Source organism: Giraffa tippelskirchi, chromosome 8, assembly GCF_054371585.1.
Source record: "Giraffa tippelskirchi isolate mGirTip1 chromosome 8, T2T-mGirTip1v1.2.pri, whole genome shotgun sequence".
Classification (NCBI taxonomy): domain Eukaryota; kingdom Metazoa; phylum Chordata; class Mammalia; order Artiodactyla; family Giraffidae; genus Giraffa; species Giraffa tippelskirchi.
In genome coordinates, this window is record NC_137282.1 from 34,722,511 (window position 1) to 34,739,184 (window position 16,674).

The 16,674-nt window shown below is 38.7% G+C and overlaps 1 protein-coding gene across 1 annotated transcript in view; it reads right to left on the reverse strand.

The window, feature by feature from the left end:
- Positions 1-16,674, reverse strand: part of LOC145518944 (uncharacterized) — a 142,773-nt gene that overhangs the window by 37,024 nt on the left and 89,075 nt on the right. The window lies entirely within an intron of this gene.

The window sequence follows — 16,674 nt, forward strand, 5'->3', positions numbered from 1 at the left end:
GATGGTGCAGTTGTGCATTAACTGAAACATCTCAGCAAGTCGTGAAGAGGAAATAGGTCCCAGGAAACTGCCTTTGGGGCAATGTCCAGAGCCGTTTTTGTGTGTGGAGAAGTTGGAGCATGTGGAGAGTGCATGGTCTGAAATGTTTTGAAAGGTTTTGAATGAAAACTCTCTCCATTCTGGGCAAGTGTATTAGAATGAGAGTAACATGGTTTCAGGGCTTCCCAGGCGGTTCAGCGGTAAAGAATCTGCCTGCCAATGCAGAAGACACAAGGGACCCATGTTTGATCGCTGGGTTGGGAAGATCCCTTGGAGTAGGAAATGGCAACCCGCTCCGGTGTTCTTGCCTGCAGCATCCCATGGACAGAGGAGCCTGGCGGGCTGCAGTCCAGGGGGTCACAGAGAGCTGGACATGGCTGAGAATCTGAGCACACAATATGGCTTCCGCATTGGGTGCAGAGAATCGAGGTACTCTTGAGATAGGCATGCGCGTAATTGAACAAGTCAGCCTACTTGTAACTTTATACTGATTATTTGTAATTATAATTTGGAGATCATCTGTAAAAAATAAAACAGCCCATTTAACACTTATACTTAATAATATTCTATTCTTTATGATTTTTATTAGATAATATAGTCACTTGAGTCTTGATGATCCTCCTCCAGAAAAGATGAGAATAAAGTCTTAGCATCGAGTATATGGGATTTCACTATCTGCACAGGGCTTTTCACGTTTTACTTAATTATTCAACAGAATTGTTTACCTGTGATCAGACACCATCCTGCCACAAGCTTGTTGAGAGAAAAGAAGAGAACCCAATTGAATATCCAGTAGGAATGATAATCTGCTAGAACTTTTAGGATCTATATCATGCAACAAAGTTCAAAGAAAAGAGAATTATAGTAAAGTATTTCACTGTCTTCAAAAATAATCATACTTGGATAAAAAAGCTAAGCTAGCTCTCCCTAATTGACAAGACAGCATAATAAAATTCAGGGGCAGAGGAGGGTGATAGTCCATACTTCTGTAACATTCTTATCTTTAGGAGAACTGTTCACTTATTTTTGTCATTCAAAGTTTCTCTGTTTATTAAGGAGGCAGAGTGGTAGGGGTGTGGTGGAGTGGCTTGGAGTAGATCCAAAGAGAGGATAACAAAACATTTGGGAGTTTTGTGAGGTTTAACACCGCTGACAGTCTAACCGTGGCCACAGTGGGAGTGTTTACATCACAGAAAAGCACAGAGGGGGGTTGTCTTTTTTTTTTTTTTAACTTTTTTACTTTTTTACCCTAGTTTACTAGGACATCAGTGTTGCATACTTGACAGCACAAGAATTGGAAGTTTGGTGGATGTAAGCTTGAATCTTTGCTCTGCAACCACTCCCTCTGCGAATTTCAGTACCTCTTTGAACTTCAGTTTAACTTCTCCATAACAAGGATAATGAGCTTCCCACATGGCTCAACAGTAAAGAATCCACCTGCCAATACATGGGAGACACGGGTTTGATCCCTGGATCGGGAAGATCCTCTGGAGGAGGAAATGGCAACCCACTCCAGTATTCTGGCCTGGAGAATCTCATGGCCAAGGAGGCGGGTTGGCCACAGTCCATAGGGTTGCAAGGAGTTGGAAACAACTTAATGACTAAACAACAACAACAACAGGGATAAAGTCACTTATTTTGATAGAATTAACTTTATATAAAACAACTTTTGGTTAAAGCATCTGATCATTTTTAAATGACACCTACTATACCTCGCTGGCCTTGTAAATTTTGCCTCTTGTGTTTTAATATAATTAATATTCTATTGCTTGAAATTTCCATGGTCTTCGTCACCAAGAATTTTTCAGATTTGTAAAAGATAATTCCTTCAAGGCATTGTTCAGAATGTCAGAAATCTGGTAAAATTACAAAGCAAAACATTCTGAAGAAAAATTACTCAAAGAGAAAAGTTTCAATAGAGGCAACACATTTTTTAAATTTGTCTTGAAATACATCAAGGTAAATGATTTTTAAAAAAAATCTAATTCCAGAACTGAGTAACCAAACATAAATACTTACTCTTCATTTCCTCTAAGAAAATGTACTTCTTTTGCTCTATAGTGGGATTGGTGAGCAAGCTGTCCAGTTATTTCACAGGTGACATTACTTTGCCAACAAAGGTCCACCTAGTCAAAGCTATGGTTTTGCCAGTAGTTATACATGGATGTGAGAGTTGGACCATAAAGAAAGCTGAGTGCTGAAAATTGATGCTTTTGAACTGTGGTGTTGGAGAAGACTCTTGAGAGTCCCTTGGACAGCAAGGAGATCCAACCAGTCCATCCTAAAGGAAATCAGTCCTGAATATTCATTGGAAGGACTGATGCTGAAGCTGAAACTCCAATACTTTGGCCACTTGATGTGAAGAACTGACTCACTGGAAAAGACTCTGATGCTGGGAAAGACTGAAGGTGAGAGGAGAAGGGGATGACAGAGGATGAGATGGTTAGATGGCATCACTGACTTTATGGACATGAGTTTGGGTAAACTCTGGGAGTTGGTGATGGACAGGGAGGCCTGGCATGCTGCAGTCCATGGGGTCGCAAGGAGTTGGACTCGACTGAGCGACTGAACTGAACTGAACACTGTAAAAGACAAACTTGATAGCAAGCAGTGGTGAGGATGTTTTTAAATTTGAAGTTTGTGAAAAGGACGCACGTCACAGCTCGCTGCAAGTGGAGCAAAATGCATGATACTAAAAGACTGAGTGCATTCGATACTAGATCACATCATGAAAGAATCAAAGGTATTCAAGACCCCTCCTTCCACACTGGGAAACCAATTAGCAGCAGTTCCCAAGGGAATGCTCTGCAACGATGGGAATGTTTCCAACCTGTGCTGTTCACCCTGGTAGCCAACAGCCACAGACAGCTTCAGAGCACTTGAAAACGTAAACAGTGCAAACCTGGAAGTGAACTTTTTATCAACATTAGATTAAATGTAAGCCTAGATATCTCCATGTGGCTTGTGGCTATCATTGACACAAGTGCAGGACAGATCTTTTAAACGTGTTCATGCGCATGTGTGTGTGTGCATGTATGTGTGTGTCTGTATGTGTGTACAAATGATAGTAAGGATAGACTACTGTAATTGTAGATGTGTATAGTAGGCTAAAAACCTCAAACCTCATGTTTCTTCCTCGTTTTAAAGTTATATGAGAGTCACGTCACTTCTCTTAAAGTGCCTTATTTCATATCCTGTCTGCTGTAAAGCTATGAAAAGAAATGTGTTTTCAGGCTTGGTAAGTGGCTTAATAAGTTTAGCTTCTGCTGTATAATGAATGGCCTTAGGTAAACAGTAAACAAGTAATATAATGTATTTTATCAACAAATATTAAAGAATATTTGTGTTTCCAAAGCATCATTGTGTGTGGTCTATTGAAGGAGCCAGTAATATTTAAAAATTATTTTTAGAAATATCCTTTTTATAATTTCCTTTAATCTAAAAGATATTTCTTTTGCTAGCTCCGTTAGTCTTTTCTCTCCTTCAAGGTTTTCACAACAGACCATATTTACAGCTAAAAATGAATAAAAGTCTGTCATAGAATTTTTAGTCTAGAGATCCCAAGTTTTATTCTTTAAACCTAATGTTGCATCTACGACCTTGAAGAAATGAGTAAAGATGAATGAATAACTTTAAAGGACTTCCCAGATGGCACAGTGTTAAGAATCCACCTGCCAATGCAGGAGATGTAGAAGACACGGGTTCACTTCCTGGGTGGAGAAGATCCCTTGGAGTAGGAAATGGCAATGTGCCCCAGAATTATTGCCTGGAAAATTCCATGGGCAGAGGAGCCTGGCAGGCTACAGACAATGGGGTCACAAAGAGTCGAACACGACTGAGCATGCAAGCACAGCTAGGACCTCAGTTAAATGACTAAAGATGAGTGAATAACTGTAAAGTTGATGACTTACTTCATATTTAAAAATAAAAATATGTTGCCATTACACTATATGCTTTATATCAACATACCCATCTAGTCAAGGCTATGGTTTTTCCAGTAGTCATGTATGGATATGAGAGTTGGACTATAAAGAAAGCTGAGCGCCAAAGAACTGATGCTTTTGAGCTGTGGTGTTGGAGAAGACTCTTGAGAGTCCCTTGGACAGCAAGCAGATCCAACCAGTCCATCCTAAAGGAGATCAGTCCTGGGTGTTCATTGGAAGGACTGATATTGAAGCTGAAATTCCAATACTTTGGCCACCTGATGCGAAGAGCTGACTCATTGGAAAAGACCCTGATGCTGGGAAAGATTGAAGGCAGGAGGAGAAGGGGACGACAGAGGATGAGATGGTTGGATGGCATCACCGACTCAGTGGACATGAGTTTGGGTAAACTCTGAGAGTTGGTGATGGACAGGGAGGCCTGGTGTGTTGCAGTCCATGGGGTCGCAAAGAGTCTGACATGACTGAGCAACTGAACTGAACTGACAAGATACCCAAATAAATGCTTTCTTTTGAAAAAAATCTTTATCTCTGTTAAAAAAACAAAACCTTATTTTAAAGAAATCAAATCTCAATATGTCATTAATATTAAGAAAAATGAGGTTAGGTTCAATATAGGATGAGAGTTTTTTCCTTGACATTTAACCCATCATATTAAAAGCTTGTTCAAAGGAAAGAAATATCAGCTTGTCACCTGGAGATCAAAATTGAGCTGTTCTAAGACAAACTGCTGTTTCTTCCCTATGATGAAATTCATAGGATGGACAAAAATGTCAGGATAAAAATAGACCGCCTGGGAAAAAAAAGTCATCAGGAGAAGAAGGATATTGTTATAATTACAACTAAAAATCTTTTAAAAACCAGTTATGTTTTCCTAGTAACACAGGAAAGAATATCTGTTAAATACTTAGGTGAGAATAAGATGTGATTTGATTTTAGTAAAAGATGGATCATGGATAACATGGCATTTTAAAGGATGAAAAATATTTTAATTTATAGTATGTGAAGAACATACCACAGGCTAGCATTCTAAAACTCCAGTGTAACAAAAAGGAAGATACATATGAATATTAAATACCATGCAAGATATTGGAAGGTTAGAAACAAAATATACATATGTTATAAGGAAAATTTCTGAAAATTCAAGAGTGACAGACAGTAAATAAATCTACTGATAAAGATCAATAACTTGCATTTTCTGGCAATTTAAAATTTATCGTGGATAAATGTCATAGAACAGAAGCAGAGAGCTCAAGATGAAATCTATTACTCCTAAACACATTTCCCCAAAGAGGAGACTGAATGCAATAAAATAACAGGCTTTTCTGTGTGTGTGAAGTGGAAGAATATGAATTTGTGCAGATTTTATGAAAATCAAATACTGTTCGCCACTGGCCACCCCATACTGCTAATTGCTCAGTTTTCTATGTTATATTCTGAGAAAACTATTAGCTACTTTATGAAGAACTTTATCCTGTAGGTTATACTCCATTGTTATCTAATGAGATTTTAATCCTTGGCAAATGAATACAGTTATCAATCATATTTAGATTTTACTTAAGAACTATAATATCACTTTTTGATAACTCATAACTCATTTTCAATTACTTAGGGAAGCATTTTCTAACCTTCTTATCTTTATTTTACACTGCTTTTCTAATCCATATTTCTCCTATACAAGGAATAATGCAAAGAGAAAAGCTCAAGTCAGGTATGGACCAATATTCAGTGTGACTTTAAAGAAAATAAATATCATAGTATGTGATAAATCTGGTACATCAGGTTGGCAAAATATTAATTTTGTAAAAGCATTGGATTTAAAGTTTAACAGTAAGAGAAAAAGGACAGAATGCTTAATGGATTATTTCGGGCTGTGCATAATATATGTTACAAAAGGAATAACTAGTCACCACACCATCAGAACTAAACCTTCAGAACTAAAGAGCCTCTTGATGAAGGTAAAAGAAGAGAGTGAAAAAGCTGGCTTAGAGCACAACATTCAAAAAACAAAGATCATGGCATCTGGTCCTATCATTTCATGGTAAATACATGGGAAAAAAATGTAAACAGTGGCAGATTTTATTTTCCTGGGCTCCAAAACCACTGCGGACAGTGATTGCAGCCAGGAAATTAAAAGATGCTTGCTCTTGGAAGAAAAGCTATGACAAACCTAGACAGTGTTTTAAAAAGCAGAGACATCACTTTGCTGACAAAGGTCCATCTAGTCAAAGCTATGGTTTTTCCAGTAGTCATATATGGATGTGAGAGCTTGACCATAAAGAAGGCTGAGTGCCAAAGAATTGATGCTGTTGAACTCTGATGCTGGAGAAGACTCTTTTTTTTTTTTTTAATTTATTTTTTTTATTAGTTTATTTTCTATTTTTTAACTTTACAATATTGTATTTGTTTTGCCATACATTGACATGAATCCATCATGGGTATACATGTTTTCCCCTTCCAGAACCCCCCTTCTACCTCCCTCCGCATCCCATCCCTCCAGGTCATCCCAGTGCACCAGCCCCAAGCACCCTGTATCATGCATTGAACCTGGACCGGTGGTGATTCGTTTCACATATGATAATTTACATGCTTCCATGCCATTCTCCCAAATCATCCCACCCTTGCCCTCTCCCGTAGAGTCCATAATACTGTTCTATTTACCTGTGTCTCTTTTGATGCTGGAGAAGACTCTTGAGAGTCTACCTTGGACTGCAAGGAAATCAAACCCGTCAATCCCAAATGAAATCAACCCTGAATATTCATTGGAAGGACTGATGCTGAACCTGAGGCTCCAATACTTTGGCCAACTGATGCAAAGAGCCAACGACTCATTGGAAAAGACCCTGATGCTGGGAAAGATTGAAGGCAGGAGGAGCAGGGGGTGACAGAGGATAAGATGGTTGGATAGCATCACCGAATCAATCAATGGACATGAGTTTGAGCAAATTCCAGAAGGGCAGGGAAGCCTGGCACGCTCCAGCTCATGGGTCGCAAAGAGTCAAACATGTCTTAGCGACTGAACAACAACAACAACACCTTCAGAAACAACAACAAAAAAAATAAAGTGTAATCCTGTTAGACCTAAGACTTGGTATGTTTTAGTTTCCCAGAGTGAACATACTGCCTCGTATTAGCAGAGTAGAATGGTAGACGGTGTCAATTCTCCAGTTTATAATGACAGAAGTGTTTTCCGTATCTGTTGTGTGTTTATGGCATCGTGAAGACGTACAAGAAAACTGCCTTAAACAGAAATAATCCACACTAAATTCCAAAATGCATAACAGTTAAAAACTTAATATGCAGCAAGCTCTAAGGTATAATGCTAACTATTCTACTCAGTTTTGTAAAGGGATTCCAAAGAGATTCATAATAGAATAAAATAGGTCTTTATGGACTCGTTTAGTCAGGTCCAGCTCTTTGCAACCCTGTGGACTGCAGCATGCCAGGCTTCCCTCTCCTTCACTACCTACGTTCACTGTCTACATTAAAGTGAAAGTGAAAGTCACTCAGTCGTGTCCAACTCTTTGGGACCCCAAAGACTACACAGTGCATGGAATTCTCCAGGCCAGAATACTGGAGTGGGGGGCCTATCCCTTCTCCAGTGGATTTTCCCAACCCAGGAATCGAACCAGGGTCTCCTGAATTGCAGGTGGATTCTTTACTAACTGAGCTATCAGGGAAAGCCCTTTAAAATATAATTTAACATGGTATTTGATTTTCACCACAGGCGAAAATAACAGAATTAAACATCTACACCAGTTGTTTTTTTCACTTTTTCCAGTTAAAGTTAAATTTTCAAGATCAGCCATGTTAGTTAACTATTCTATAGTATAGGATCAACATGTTTTGCTTTTTTTCACTTTCCTAATAAAAAATACCTAACTTGCCCCCAGTACTCTACTTACACAAACATACTTCAGTCATGTCTCTGCTTGGAACTGAGGGCTAGATTTTCAGGAGTATAATAACAAATATTGAATTGTTGAATAAGACATAAGCATTTGCAAATTCACTACTCTGTATTTCCCTCCAAAAAGGCTGCACCAGACTAAGATCCTACGAAATGTAGATGACAAGTATCATTCCTCCATGCTCTGGTCATCAGTAGGTTGTATCTTTTTGTGAATCCAGTGGGCATGAATTAATATTTTATTTTTGTTTTAATTCTTGTTTATCTGATTATTAAGCGGTTTTACATCTTTAATTAATTTTATGGGCTTCCCTGATGGCTCAGATGGTAAAGAATCCACCTGCAGTGCAGGAGACCTGGGTTCGATCCCTGGGTTGGGAAGATCCCCTGGAGGAGTGCATGGCAACCCACTCCAGTATTCTTACCTGGAGAATCCCCACGGGCTGAGGAGCCTGGCAGACTACCATCCATAGGGTCGCAAAGAGTCGGACATGGCTGAGCGACTAATCACAAGTCATTTTATGGCCAATTTCCTTACTAATTTCTCCACCATTTTTGGTTGGTTAGAAGACACTTTTACAGTTTCATTATTAAGTCCTTTGCAAAATCTCCCAGTCTGTTATTCATCTGTGAATATTTTCTGCAATATTGTCCACTGAACAAAATTCCTGAATTTTTATGTAGATAAATCCATTGAGTTAAAATCATACACATTATGTTTCTAGGATTCTGAAAGGAACTTTCTCCCCATCCCCATATGTAATAGCTTTTCTATTTAAATTAACACAATTAACCTGTAGTTCACCATTACATGTGGTAGGAAATAGGAAGCCAACCATATTTCTTTATTGTGGATTAAATAATGAAATGTAAGACTGGATACTATAAAACTCTAACAGGAAAAGACAGACAGAACACTCTTGACATAAATCACAGCAATATCTCCTAAAGTAAGGAAAATAAAAACAAAAATAAACAAATGGGACCTAATCAGACTCTAAGGCTTTTGCACAGCAAAGGAAGTCATAAACAAAATGAAAAGACAACCCACAGAATGGGAGAAAATATTTGCAAACAGTAGTGTCAACAAGGGATTAATCTCCAAAGTTGATAAACTGTTCATGAAGCTCAGTATCAAAAAACAAACAGAAAACCCAACCCAATCAAAAAATGGACAGAAGACCTAAAAAGACATTTCTCCAAAGAAGACATACAGATGGCCATAAGCACATGAACAAATTTTCAACATCACTAATTATTAGAGAAATACAAATCAAAACTACAATGAGATATCACCTCACACCAGTCAAAATGATTATCATCAAAAAAACCCACAAACAAAAATAAATGCTGGAGAGGGCATAGAGAGAAGGGAACCTTTCTACACTGTTGATGGAAATGTAAATTGGTACAACCATTATGGAGAAAAGTATGTAGGTTCCTTAAAAATCTAATAATAGAACTAGCATATGACCCTGCAATTCCACTTCTGGGCATATATCCAGAGAAAAACATGATCTGAAAGGGTATATGCACCCCAGTATTCACTGGAGCACTGTTTATAATAGCCAAGACATGGAAGTAACCTAAATGTCCATCAGCAGAGGACTGGATAAAGACGTGGTACATATATACAATGGAATACTACTCAACCATTAAAAAGAATGAAATAATGCCATTTGCAGCAACGTGAATGGACCTAGAGATTTCATACTGAGTGAAGTGAGTCAGACAGAGAAGGAGAAATATCCTATGACATCCTTCATATGCAGAATCTAAAAAATGATACAAATGAATTTATATACAAAATGGGAACAGATTCACAGACTTAGAGAATGAAATTATGATTGCTGAGGGAAGATTAGAGGGAAGGGATAATTAGGGAGTTTGGGATGGACATGTATACATTGCTATACGTAAAACTGATAACCAACAAGGACCTACTGCAGAGCACAGGGTACTCTTATCAAGATCATGTAGCAGCCTGGATGGGAGGGGAGAGTGTAAATATGTATGAGAAGATCCCTGGAGAAGGAAATGGCAACACACTCCAGCATTCTTGCCTGGAGAATCCCACAGAGGAGACTGGTGGGCTACAGTCCATGGGGTCACAAGGAGTCGGACACGACTGAAGTAACTTAGCACATGGTTGAATTCCTTTGCTGTCTACCTGAAACATAACATTGTTAATCAGCTTTTTTTTGTTTGTTTGTTGTTTAAGGGATTGAACCTGCATCTCCTGCACTGCAGGTGGATTCTTTATTGCTGAGCCACCAGGGAAGCCCTGTTAATCAGCTATACTCTGATATAAAATAAAAAGTTAAGAAAAGTAAATAAATAAATTTTCAAAAAAAAAAATGAGTAAAGAATAGGCCTTCTTCTGGCCGTGAGGAAATAAAGAAAATTTAAATCAAGAAAATGGGGGAAAAAAATCTGTGTTAACATTTAGATATAGATGTATTAACATCCATTTTCTTTTTCTATGTATACCAGTGTGTGTGTGTGTCTTTATACATTATATATGTGTATATGTATACATACATATGTGAAATAAAGATGAGCTTATATTGTTCATAAAGTGTAAGACATTGGGCTTTTTACTCAAAACTACACCATAAATGTTTTACTAGTTAATAGTATTTGCTAAACTGTATATAACCTTGAAATTGACTGAGCCAGGGTTGGAAGGTTAAAAATAGAAAATAGCTGCATTTATTTTTTAGCTGTTCTTTCCAGTTCTGAATTGTTCTTATTCATTCCTGGATAAAATACTCTTTATCACTCCTAGGTATTAACAAGAACTCCCACTTTCAGGGGCGGGGTGGAGTTATCAAGTCATTTGCAACCTAACATCTAAGCATGAATCTCTCAACCAATTCCCTTTTCTTATTCTTTCCTCCCTAACCCCAATTAGTAACAGACATTATTATGTTCTCTCCCATGGAAGAGGAAATGTTTGTGGATTCCTTGGTGGTCTTCCTCCCTGTCAATCCAGTCAGGGACACATGTTGTCCCCACAATTAGCACATCCCTGCTTAGCCTGCTATTCACTCCTCCAGGAGTGAATTCTAGGCGGTTCCTTTCAAAATCATTGAGCCCCTCAAATCCAGGTCCTTTCTAAGGGCTCTGTGTCTGGCTCCCCCTAGAAATGTGCATTTTTTTTTTTAACTGAAGCATAGTTGACTTACAATATTATATTCTCTTCAGGTATATAACATAGTGATTCCATATTTTTGTAGATTATACACCACACAAATATTATAAATATTGACTGTGTTCCCTGTGCTGTACATTACATCCCTGTGACACATATTTTATCTCGTAACTACTAGTTTGTACCTCTTAATCTCCTTCACCTATTTCACCCTTACCCTATCCCACCCCCGTGGTAACCACTAATTTGCTGTCTCTGTGAGTCTGCTTCTGTTTTGTTTTATTGGTTCCTTCTGTTTTTGAGATTCCACGTTTGAGTGAAAGCACACAGTATCTGACTTTCTCAGTCTGACCTATCTCACTAAGCACAGCACCCGCCAGGTCCATCTGTGGAAAAGTGCCTCTTTGCACCAACATCAGGGGGCGTGCACCATGCTCCCGCTCCAGCTTTCCTCCTGCTCCGCCGGCAATTATAAAGCTTTTCAATTTTTCCTCACACCTGCGCCAGGTAACAACCCCTGTGTCTACAGCATGGAGCATACATGTCAAGATCCCTAAGTGTTTTCCCCAAAGTTCTTCTCACCTGGTTTAGACAGAAAATGTACCTCGCCTCCCTAAAATTTTTTGTCCAAGGAAATTCCCATTGAAAAACATCCCTGTAATGAATTCCCAGGTCTTTTTTTATATACCTGGAGGGTCTAACGATGCAGAAAAAGTTTCAGGCCACCTCCTTTGTAATTCACAGATGACCTAAAACAGCATCTCAGAATATGGGAGGGGGTGGCTTCTATTTTATGTCTGGTTTTGGTGCTTCAGCTAGAGTAAAAAAAAAAAAAAAAAGTACCATTGATCATGCCCCTTAGATGTGATATTCAAAGTTGTATAATGTTAAAGACTTACATGTATCAAGACCTAATTACCTTCTAAGCTCTTGCACAAGGAAGGCTGTCTTCACATTCTTTGTCTTCATTCTCCCATATAACAAATGTGTACAGTAATTGCTTACTATGAGCCAGACACTGCTCTAAGAACTGGAACTGTATTAGAAAATAAATCTATTCTCACGGAATTTACACTGCGAGGAAGACAGCAAGGAAGACAGACATAAATACATAGTTTTATAATAGGTAAATGCCACAGCAAAAATATAGAGTGTAACTAATAGGACCGGGGGCTGCATTCAGTGGTTAGGAAAGTTAATGAGTAGATAATTAAGTAGAAGTTGTGAAGTAGCGGCAGAGGGAGGCACACTTATGCTACAGAACAGCATCCAGGCAGGAAGGAGGGCCCTGAAAAGAGTGAGTACTGTCCTTAGAGGAAAAGCAAGAAGACCATGAGAACTCTGAATATAAGTGGCAACCCTAGATGTAAAGTTCCAGAGTCACAGTCTCCTTTTTCTCATGACCTACTACCCTGATGCTAAATTCACGTTTCAATCTACACTCGGAAAGCAAGTTGACATACATTTTATGGCCTTTCTGTTGTTGTCTACCAGACATTGGCTCAGTGGTAAAGAATCCATCTACCAGTGAAGGAGACCTGGATTCGATCCCTGGGTGGGGAAGATCCTTTGGAGAAGGAAATGGCAACCCATTCCAGTATTCTTGCCTGGAGAATACTATGGACAGAGGAGCCTGGTGGGCTACAGTCCATGGAGTCACAAAGAGTCAGACATGACTGAGTGACTAAATAACAACAGCCAGACATTTATTTGACAGAGCTTTCCTAGAGACCAGTAGGACTGTCCCCTTCCTAAAAGCTCAAGAAAACTCTGAAACAATGTAATACACCAAAAAAAAAAAAAAATACAGACTGTATTCAGGTCAGTTCAGTCACTCAGTTGTGTCCGACTCTTTGCGACCCCATGAATCGCAGCACGCCAGGCCTCCCTGTCCATCACCAATTCCCGGAGTCCACCCAAACCCATGTCCATGGAGTCAGTGATGCCATCCAACCATCTCATCCTCTGTCGTCCCCTTCTCCTCCTGCCCTCAATCTTTCCCAGCATCAGGGTCTTTTCCAATGAGTCAGCTCTTCACATCAGGTGGCCAAAGTATTGGAGTTTCAGCTTCAACATCAGTCCTTCCAATGAACACCCAGGACTTATCTCCTTTAGGACTGTATAACTGATCTGTTTAAGGCTGAAATTTTACTGGACTCATGCCTATCAAGTATTCAAATACAAATGGCCACATTTAAATAAGGGATAAACCATGTATATTTGGTTATCTCCAATTACATAACCCTTTAATTTTCTCTAGGTGAGTTTGTAAACATCAGTCTTGTTTCATTCAATATTTTTAGTAAATTTCAGTTGATATTTTTTTAGAATCTAAAAAGTGTTTCTTTTAATATTAAAAATGCTTGTATTGCATAAACTCATAGCCATCTAGGGGAAAGAGAACAAATAACATGGACCAGAGTCGCAGACAGGCTTTGCAAAAAGTACAGAGAAAGTACTATGGGTATAATGTGCTGGCCTTAAAAGATGGCCCTAGGTTCTTTGACGTGCCTAGTCTTTTAAATCTGGGCATGACTGTGACTGCCTTGACCTACAGATTACAGAGGCAGTGATGCTATGTGACTTTCAAGGTGAGGTCCCAAAAAGTATACAGCTTCCATGAGCTCTGTTGGAAAGCTTGCTCTCTGCAAGAGAGGGCTGGGAAGGGAGAGCTTCCTTCACAGAATACAGCCCTCCTAGCAGCTTGCCTTGCTGGGAAAACCCTGAGCTGCATGGAGTCAGCACATGTAAGTGCCTGATTGACAGTCAACGGAGTCTTCTGGTCAACCCAGCTCAGGAACCCTGACTTGCAGGTGAAGAAAGCTCCAGATGGCTCCAGCCTCAGAAGTGTGTCACCTCCGCCTCCCGAGTCTTCCCAGGAGCAGCCCCAGACATGGAACTGAGACAACCATTCCCGAGATGCTGTTTCTAATCCTGATCCACAGAAAATCAGAGCATAAAGAAATGGCTGACATTTGACAGCCCTAAGTTTGGGGTCGCTTATTATGCTGCAGTAGATAAATGGGATCATCTATTTCAGAATTTTGGATGGCTTTTAGTTCAAACATTCAGTAACTTCAATCCTTCACGATTCTTCAGATTGCCAGATATTGGGCTAGAGTTCTCTTTTGAGAACAGCACACCCTGTATCACTTATTCTGCTTGGGAAAGTTGGGGAAGGCTTCAGAGCACATATACATTTGTCAATATTATCGGAAAATAGCTCGATCTATTTAATGTGTTCTCTGCACCCCTGGTCAGGGCCAGCACCCAAAAGACTTTCATGTTTTGAAAAGCACCTCCAAATCATTTCTCTATTGCATATTACTTGATCCTTGGTTTTGTCATCTGCCTGAACTTGGTACAAACTCTGTGTCACTCTAGAGGTGATTTCCCAAGGCAGGCCAGTCAGTATTGTGACAGAGATGATGGAAAAAAGAAAACTGCCTTCTTTTGTCCCTAAAAGAATAAGAAGGAAGGTGAGAGGGGGAAACATGCAAGGATTCTATTGCCTTTTCATCTTTATATATTATCACTGTCTGTGTCAGCATTGCAATGTAGAGGCATCATTTAATCTTTGCAACTGCAATAAAAACAGGGGCATTTTTCTTCTTTTTTGCTAACCTAATTTTTAAAAATCACTTAATTAGGCCCAGAGGCTGTGCAAAGGGAGTATACAGAGTTTAGAGAAAATAAAACCAAGGAGTGAATCGGGACATTTTGTAGGCTTGAAGCTTTTAGGAGGGTAAGCGCTAATGGAGGACATGTACATTGTTATGATGACTGATTAGTCCTGAACAGCATGATTTCAGAAAGAAAAGGAAGAATCCACTGCAAGCAGCTTACTGTCAGGTCTCCACAAAAAGAATTTGAGACAGAAGACAATGAATGGTACATTCAGGCATTATTAATCTATTGTTCCTCTATATAGACTTCCTATTCATCTGTTCGTTATAAATCTATTCCGCATGTCAGTCTCCTTCTGAGTATTCCTACTTGATTTTGTTCCCCTGCCTTCAGCTCTCTCTCAGCCCCAAAGTCTTGTTCTGATGAATTCAATTCCACAAGGTATCCCTTGCCACAATATCACAACTAATTTTCTCCTTTCAATTAAAGGTCATCGTTTGTTTGAGAAGAGCAAAAAGAACTGCAAGAAGCATATTGACATTGTGTAAATGAGAGTAGAACATCAAGGGGTGTGTGGTTAATGAACAAACGATCACTGCTTAGTGTCTAACTGCAGCAGTAAGTCTTCTGGTTTAACTTCGTGCAAAGGAGATGTGCCAGAGGACAGTCCGCCAGGCCCAAGGGCGCCCCTCCAGGCAGTGGGCGCTCTGGCTTCTTCCTATATATAGTCTGATTCTTCCGACTTAAGCGTCTTTTTTAATTAAGTTTTTTTATGTGGACCATTTTTAAAGTCTGTTTTGAATTTGTTACAATATTGCCTTTGTTTTATGTTTTGGTTTTTTGGCCTCCAGACATGTGGGATCTTGGCTGTCCTACCAGGGATCCAACCTGTAACCCCTGCATCGGAAGGTGAAGTCTTAACCACTGGACCACCAGGGAAATCCCTTAAATGTCTATTAAAGAGAACAAAGTGCATTTTTTTTCTCTTGTGCAGAACTATATAGTGTAGTACTTATAACACATGTGCTGGTTTATATTATTCAGCACAACACCCTGTGTAATGAAATTGCCTCTGTTTTCCTGTGGGCCAGGAAAAAAAACTCAAGGAGGAAAGATCTGAAGCACATATTAGATATTAGGCCTATGATTCAAAGACCAGATAACTGCAAATAACAAATGCAGCTAGAACTGCAGCTTATGATTTAGTCACTAAATAAAGCAAAATGATGAACACTTATTTAAGAGGAAAAGTACAACAGATAAGTTGCTGGAATATATTTTTATATTACATAAGGGTGTCTGTAGTTAGAGTCATACTTTTAAATCACTTATGTTATTCTGAAGTAGTGTGTGCATGCGTGCATGTGTGTGTTCATAAAGAGAATATAAAATATATTTTGACATTTTAAATTTCAGTGTCAACTTTTCATTGGAATGTAACTCCAGTGTTTGCTGATAACTCACTAATACATGATTGTAGAAAAAGAAACATGAGAAGACTAGCAATTTGTTATAAAATTATCTGATGTGAAAGATTTATAATACAAACAGAAATCTTACCTTTAATACAAATTTTGTTTTAATTCCTCATTAAATGTGACTGCCAACTGTCAGTTGTACATTATTACCATCACTATCGTAATTAATTAACACATTTGGAGTTAGTTGAGAAGTAAATCATTCATTTCATATTTTAGATAGCCTAAATTGTCTGTTTTAAGCTTATGTTTAGTCACTCATCTAAAATAAAAAAGGAAATACTATCTCTACATATCCACCAATAAAGATGCTAATAGACAATACGTAAAGTGCACACTGTAGAAAATTGGGACCATTTCAAAAAGGCTAAGAGAACAATTTTTCTATATTATCTTTCAATGCTCATTTCATTTCTATGGATAATTTTCCTTACCTATAAAAATTAAGGTTTAAATTACCATGCCCACCTCTCTAGGGTGCTATTGTTAAAAGTTAATCACTTGCATAAGTATTTTTGCTAAAAA